The following is an 8,776-nucleotide window of genomic DNA, read 5'->3' on the forward strand; positions in this document are numbered from 1 at the left end:
GCGCTCCTCTTGTCACTGACTGTGAGCAGAACTTTCTATTGACAAACATTAAACAGATGACTTTGACTATGAGGCATTGGAGAGGGTTGAAGTCAACTCCCTACTACAGCCTCTCCTTTTGGTTAACCCCTAGAACTCTTTACACCTAGGCCAGCAGCATGACACATGAATGCTTGTTGACCGCTCACATGCCAGAGGAGTGCTGAAACTAAACACCCGTCTTGTGACACCTTGGCATAAGGGCAGTGTGGATACCCATAGATGGAAATTACATACAGCATTAAAGTTTTATTAAGACAAGTAGTTGCAGTGTGTCATTGGTTATTACATATACAATAGCAAAAAAAGCCTTAAATAACCTCTTAAATGTAGAGGGGAGAAGGATAACCGAGTTATATTTTCATCACTCTCTTCTTTCAGAGGTGGTTATATGCCCATGCATTATTCTGTCAGTGGAATGTAAATTAAAGTGTTCTCTGACTTCAGTCAGCTTCCTGTGCTCTGTGCAGACTCATACCCTGCTGGACACATAATAACTTCTCAAACAGGAAGAGCCCCAGGATAAGTCCGCTCACCAGCCCCTGAATGATGGACAAAATACAAGTGTTTTAATTTCCTGAAACTATCTGATCAACAAAATTCTCTACATTATGGACAATAAAATACACTGTTGATGACAGGTGTGTAAAATCGAGAATACAGCCATGCAAACTCCACAGAAAAACATTGGCAGTAGAATGGCCTTACTGAAGAGCCAAGGACTTTCAATGTGGCACCGTCACAGGATGCCACCTTTCCAACAAGTCAGTTAGTCAAATGTATTGCCTGCTAGAGCTGCCTCGGTCAACTGTAAGTGCTGTTATTGTGAAGTGGAAACATCTAGGAGCAACAACAGCACATTTGCGAAGTGGTAGGCCACACAAGCCCACAGAACGAGACAACAGAGTGCTGAAGCACGTAGTATATAAACATGGTCTGTCCTCGGTTGCAACACTCACTACTGAGTTCCAAACTGCCTCTGGAAGTAACGTCAGCACAATAACTGTTCATTGGGAGCTTCATGAAATGGGTTTCCATGGCAGAGCAGCTGCACACAAGCCTAAGATCACCTTGATCAATGCCAAACGTCATCTGGAGTGGTGTAAAGCTCACTCTGGAGCAGTGGAAACGCGTTCTCTGGAGTGATGAATCACGCTTTACCATCTGGCAGTCCGACAGACAAATCTAGTTTTGGCGGATGCCAGGAGAACACCACCTGCCCCAATGCATAGTGCCAACTTGAATGTTTGGTGGAGGAGGATTAATGGCCTGGGGCTGTTTTTTATGGTTCGGGCTAGGCCCCTTAGTTCCAGTGAAGGGAAATCTTAACACTACAGCATACAATGACATTCTAGATGATTCTGTGCTTTTGGGTGATGGAATGCCCCCGTGCACAAAGTGAGGTCCATACAGAAATGGTTTGTCGAGATCGATGTGGAAGAACTTGACTGGCCTGCACAGAGCCCTGACCTCAACTCCAACGAACCATGACTACATGTAACTCTATTCCACATCAGGTAACTGATGCAAGCTGTAGAATTAGATTTAAAAAACAGGTGAAAATACACCTTATGGAACAGAGGGGACTGTGAAGAAACACACACAAAGGTACAGACACGCATATGCACACAAGTGCTAGCACACGTACTCTACACACACGTACATTGTTATATTGTTGTATGGTGGTAGTATACATTTTGTATTGTAGATACAGTTGAAGTCGGAAGTTTACATACACCTTAGCCAAATACATTTAAACTCAGTTTTTCACAATTCCGGACATTTAATTCTAGTAAAAATGCCAGTTAGGATCACCACTGTCAATTAGGACCACCACTTTATTTTAAGAATGTGAAATGTCAGAATCATACTAGAGAGAATGATTAATTTCAGCTTTTATTTCTTTCATCACATTCCCAGTGGGTCAGAAGTTTACATATACTCAATTAGTATTTGGTAGCATTGCCTTTAAATTGTTTAACTTGGGTCAAACGTTTCGGGTAGCCTTCCACACGCTTCCCACAATAAGTTGGGTGAATTTTGGCCCATTCCTCTTGACAGAGCTGGTGTAACTGAGTCAGGTTTGTAAGCCTCCTTGCTCGCACACGCTTTTTCAGTTCTGCAAACAAATTTTCTATAGGGTTGAGGTCAGGGCTTTGTGATGGCCACTCCAATACCTTGACTTTGTTGTGCTTAAGCCATTTTGCCACAACTTTGGAAGTATGCTTGGGGTCATTGTCCATTTGGAAGACCCATTTGCGACCAAGCTTTAACTTCCTGACTGATGTCTTGAGATGTTGCTTCAATATATCCACATAGTTTTCCATCTTCATGATGCCATCTATTTTGTGAAGTGCACCAGTTCCCCCTGCAGCAAAGCACCCCCACAACATGATGCTGCCACCCCAGTGCTTCACGGTTGGGATGGTGTTCTTTGGCTTGCAAGCTTCACCCCTTTTCCTCCAAACACAACGATGGTCATCATGGCCAAACAGTTCTATTTTTGTTTCATCAGACCAGAGGACATTTCTCCAAAAAGTACGACCTTTGTCCCCATGTGCAAACCATAGTCTGTTTTTTTTAATCTCGGTTTTGGAGCAGTGGCTCCTTTCTTGCTGAGCGGCCTTTCGGGTTATGTCAATATAGGACTCATTTACTGTGGATATAGATACTTTTGTACCTGTTTCCTCCAGCATCTTCACAAGGTCCTTTGCTGTTGTTCTGGGATGGATTTGCACTTTTCGCACCAAAGTATGTTCATCTCTAGGAGACAGAACATGTCTCCTTCCTGAGCGGTATGACGGCTGCGTGGTCCCATGGTGTTTATACTTGCGCACTATTGTTTGTACAGATGAACGTGCTACCTTCAGGCATTTTGAAATTGCTCCCAAGGATGAACCAGACTTGTGGAGGTCTATCATTTTTTTTCTGAGGTCTTGGCTGATTTCTTTTGATTTTCCCATGATGTCAAGCAAAGAGGCACTGAGTATGAAGGTAGGCCTTGAAATACATCCACAGGTACACCTCCAATTTACTCAAATGATGTCAATTTGCCTATCTGAAGCTTCTAAAGCCATGACATAATTTTCTGGAATTTTCCACGCTGTTTAAAGGCACAGTCAACTTAGTGTATGTAAACTTCTGACCCACTAGAATTGTGATTCAGTGAATTATAAGTGAAATAATCTGTCTGTAAACAGTTGTTGGAAAAATTACTTGCGTCATGCATAAAGTAGATGTCCTAACTGACCTGCCAAAACTATAGTTTGTTAACAAGAAATGTGTGGAGTGGTTGAAAAACGAGTTTTAATGACTCCAACCTAAGTGTATGTAAACTTCCCACTTCAACTGTATGTGTATTAAAGTAGTAAAAAGTGAAGTATTTGTTACCATATTCATAGCAAGCAATGACTACATCAATCTTGTGACTTCAAATTTGTTGGATGCATTTGCTGTTTTTTTGTTGCATTTGCTTTTTTTTTTGCAAAAAAATCTACAAAACTGTTTTTTCTTTATCATTATGGGGTATTGTAGGTAGATTGATGACTATTTAAAAGAAAATGTAATCCATTTTAGAATAAGACTGTAACGTAACAAAATGTGGAAAAAGTCAAGGAGTCTGAATACTTTCCGAATGCACTGTACTACATGGTGTGTTTTGCCATCATTCAGCCACGAAAATGGCATTGTGGTTGTTCATTGTAATGGTAGATATCATAACAAAAGAACAGTGTGGAACTGGCAGGGAGTGGAGAGGTTTTTAAGAAGAGATTATTCGATATTCTGGTGGAACAAACTGTTTTGTTTCATAACTTCAAAGTTAACACTGTGTTGTACAGAACTCACTTCTGACTATGATAGGCACAGTCTTATCCAGTTTCTTAAGAACTCACTTATGTGATGTGATGCCATTCTTGTCATTACAACACTGGAACTCTGTACCATGAGAAAAAGGGACACTGCACCATGAGAACTGAATGCCACAACTATTTTACCTACATACAAGGCCGGTTGAAATGTACAGAATCTTAAAAGTCTACACCTAACCCATTTTATATTTTAAATTAGATTTACAGGTTTACCTTGTATGAACATTTTATTATCCAAAAATGGAGATGTTGCAAATGCCAATAGTATAACATTGGTTAACCATGCATACACACTGAGAATAGCCTATGTCTATTGGAGCCTGTTTGGTTTTATAGCCCCACAGTAAAAAAGAGGCCCACTTTGAGTAGGAGTAGGGTGGGAGGGGACTGTTTGCTCAAGCATGTCGCTCCTTCCCCAGTCTCCATTTCCTGGGCTGAAATGATTTTGATTCCATATAAAAAAGAAGGTCTTGTTCAGTGCAAAAAGTGCAAAAAGAAAACACTCAAAACGGACAGTTTTATCTCCATCTCTTTATTCAAAGACTCCATCATGGACACTCTTACTGACGCTTGTGACTGCTTCGCGTGATGTATTGTTGTCTCGACCTTCTGCCCTTTGTGCTGTTGTCTGTACCCAATAATGTTTGTACCATGTTTTGTGCTGCTACCATGTTGTGCTGCTGCCATGTTGTGTTGCTACTGTGTTGTTGTCATGTTGGGTTGCTACCATGCTGTGTTGTCATGTGTTGCTGCCATGCTGTGTGGTTGTCTTAGATCTCTCTTTATGTAGTGTTGTGGTGTCTCTCGTCGTGATGTGTGTTTTGTCCTACATTTTTTTTTTATCCCAGCCCCCATCCCCGCAGGAGGCCTTTCGGTAGGCTGTCATTGTAAATAAGAATATGTTCTTAACTAACTTGCCTAGTTAAATAAAGGTTAAATAAAAATACATTTAAAAAGTTGGATCTGGCTTAAAAAAAATTTCACCTGGTATTTTTGGTTGTCTTTCATTTAATGTGCTAGCAGGGTTAAGAGGTTTGTCTAATGGTCTACAAGGCATTTCGTTTTAACTGGCCAACACAGTAAAATGCGTTGAGGGACCTCTGTGTATTGGATAGGTATCATTTTGACAAGCCTCTATGGAAACTTCTGTTTTGTAGAACTTGCAGCTTCAAAACAATTATGCTTGTTTTATGCAAAAAATAAATGGCAAATGGGACTATTGTAGGCTACTCATACACCTTGGCATGACAATTTACTTTGTGTAGTTCATCTTGCCTTGAGACAAATTTGGGATAGAAATTTGAAGGTAATTTCCAATTAAGCCAACATATGCAGAATTTACTTTAAATGCAGTCTCCGCTAATGCGGGAACATTGTCTTTACATTTATATCGCTCTGTAGTGCAGATCTCCACCGCTTCGGATTGAATCGAGCCCGTTTAGTCTTTGAAACAGTAGCATAACGTTATAATGTTCACTTACATTAATGGCCTGTGTAAATTAAGTCCCTAGACATTTATACCAGTTTCATTAGCTGTATCATTCTAAAACTCAAACATCAGCCACTGCAGCTCTGAGGACTCCATTACTGTTCTTATAGACTGGTTTTCGTGACAGCTTATTAGAATAATCTACCTTCACCAAAAAACTGCATGCAAACCAACATATGAGTTGTTAAGAGACAGGAAAACATAGAGCTTCCTCCTCAGCTCTTAACACTTAAGACTCTTTGGACAACTCGTGCCTGATAAAGAACCGTTGAGTTAAGTGGGGGTTCTTGGCGTGACATCTACGGTTCTTCAGAATTCTGAAGAAAGTCCCTTTCATAACACAGACCAAATTGGCAAGTGTTAACTAGTGTTGATTTTTCAGTGTAACATTTATAGTGTTGATTCAGGAGTGAAAAATAAACTGTAAAGAGTTAAATTAAAACTCAGTAGTGTAAAAGAACCCCAGTGTTGGTGTTAATAACCAGAGTTGAACCAAAACTATGCCCATTATTATCATATTTCCCAGCATGTTATATTGCAGGTTCATTTTACAATTGTTTGTTTCAATATCTATGTTTTGCATGGACATTGATTGTTAAATTAATCTTATGCTACTCAAAAATAAATAACGTACATTTTCTAAACTAATCTAATCTGTTACTTGGATTTATTGCACCCGTTACTGAAATGGTTGTTCCAGTTAATTTCAAATCAAATGTATTCAGTCACATACACAGTTTACATTAGGTATAAAAGGTGCAGCGAAATGCTTATGTGCTAGCTTCCTCAACAATGCAGTACATTAATCAACAATCAATCATAACAAAAACATAACAAGTCGTAGAAGTAATATAAGAAGTAGTATGCATAGTAATAGTAGACTGTATTTACACAGTATTTACAAATATAAAGCGGGTTGTGGAATCAATATTATATAATACAATACCAGTGTTGACTGTGTGTGTGTGTATGAGTTCTGAGTGTGTGTGCCTGCTTGTGTGTGTGTGTGTGTTTATGGGTGTTTATGGGTGTTTGTTTGTAAATGTGTGTGTAAGGGTTGGATGTGTGAGTAGTCAGTGCAAATAGTCTCTAAGGTGCAGGTCTGTGCAGGGAGACAGCTAGGTTTAGCTTTTCAGCAGTCTGATGGCCTGGTGTTAAAAGCTGTCTTGGAGCCTGTTGGTCCGAGACCCGATATTGCTTGCCGGATGGTAACAGAGTAAACTGTCCTTGGCTCGGGTGACTGGAGTTGTTGATGTTCTTTCAGGCCTCCCTCAGACACCGCTTGGTGTAGAAGTCCTGGAGGGCAGGGAGCTCGCCCCAAGTGATGTATTAGGCTGTCTGCATCTGTCACGTTCACTGTCCTCAAACTCCCTGTCATAAATAAACCAAGGCGCAGCGTGCATGGAATTCCACATCTTTTTAATGAAAAGGAAACTCACCAAAACAACAAACAGGCGAAAACGGGACGTTCTGGGGCTGCTCAAAGGCAGCTACACAAAAACAAGATCCCACAACTCAAGGAGGGAAAAAGTGCTGCCTAAGTATGGTTCCCAATCAGAGACAATGATGGACAGCTGCCTCTGATTGGAAACCACACTCAGCCAAAACAAAGAAATAGAAAAACTAGATTGCCCACCCCACATCACACCCTGACCTAACCAAACTAGAGGAAAATAAACGTTTCTAAGGTCGAGGCGTGACAGTACCCCCCCCCCCCCATGGTGCGGACTCCCGGCCGCAAACCTGAACCTATAGGGGAGGGTCCGAGTGGGCATCTATTCTTGGCGGCGGCTCTGGTTCGGGGCGTAGCCCCCACTCCGCCCGCTGATCCCCCCACTTCTGTGTCGCCGGAGGAACCAGACCGTGGAACATCGCCGGAGGCTCTGAACTGCCGACCGCCGCTGAAGACTCCGGACTGCCGGCCACCGCTGAAGACTCCGGACTGCCGGCCACCGCTGAAGACTCCGGACTGCCGGCCGCTGCTGAAGACTCCGGACTGCAGGCCGCCGCTGAAGACTCCGGACTGGGGGATGTCGCTGGAGGCTCCGGACCGGGGGACTTCGCTGGAGGCTCCGTGCCATGGATCATCACTACAGGTTCCGCACCATGTATCATCACTGGAGGCTTCTTGCGTCTGATACTTGAACTCTGTGAAGCATTTATTTGGCCTGCAATTTCTGAAGCTGGTAACTCTAATGAACTTATCTTCTGCAGTAGAGGTAAACGGGTCTTCCTTTCCTTTGGTGGTCCTCATGAGAACCAGTTTCATCATAGCACTTGATGGTTTTTGCAACTGAACTTGAAGAAACTTTCAAAGTTCTTGACTGACTAACCTTGATGTCTTAAAGTAATGATGGACTGTCGTTTTTATTTGCTTATTTGAGCTGTTCTTGATATAATATGGACTTGGTTTTTTAACAAATAGGGCTATCTTCTGTATACTACCCCTACTTTGTCACAACACAACTGATTGGCTCAAATGCATTAAGAAGGAAAGAAATTCCACAAATTAACTTTTAACAAGGCACACCTGTTAATTGAAATGCATTCCTGGTGACCTCATGAATCTGGTTGAGAGAATATAAGAGTGTGCAAAGTTGTCATCAAGGGAAAGGGTGGTTACTTTGAAGAATCTCAAATATAAAATATATTTTGATTTGTTTAACACTTTTGGTTTTGTGTTATTTTATAGTTTTTATGTCTTTACTATTATTCTACAATGTAGAAAATAGTAAAGCTAAAGAAAAACCCTGGAATGAGTAGGTGTGTCCAAACGTTTGACCGGTACCCTATGTATTTTATTGTCTTAAAGAACTTAATTTTTATGATATCATATTCACTTAGGAGCTCACTTGAAGGCCACATGACTGAAAATGAATGAATGCAACAACTACTGTCCCAGTCATGTACTGGTAACAAAAATTCACTCAAAAGGCCCCCTGGAAAATATGCAAATAAGGCTTAACCCTACAGTGTTAAAACAACACTCCAAAACCATCCAAAGAACCATAAACATCTTTTTGTATAACCTTTTATGACGTTTCCCTGTGGAACCAATAATGGCTCTTTGAAGCTCTTGATTTTTGGCATGGTTCTTCAAAGAACCATCCCATTTAAGGATCTTCAGAGAACCTAAAATGGTTCCCCTATGGCATCGCTCTGAAGAACCTTATTTGGTTCCGACTGGAACCTTTTATTTTTAAGAGTGTACAGCTACTAGTGAAACTGCCAAATGCCCGTATGGATGTCACATTCTTGAGTGACAAACTCAGAACAGAACAGCTGCGGGAGAGTCCTGTGAAGATGGGCCACTGAGTTAATTTCATATACTGTAACTTCATGAAAACATGTAAACAACGTTGCATTTTGTTGTTGTTAA

The sequence above is a fragment of the Salmo salar genome, chromosome 01, assembly GCF_965601325.2.
Source record: "Salmo salar chromosome 01, fSalSal1, whole genome shotgun sequence".
NCBI classification, from domain to species: Eukaryota; Metazoa; Chordata; class Actinopteri; order Salmoniformes; family Salmonidae; genus Salmo; species Salmo salar.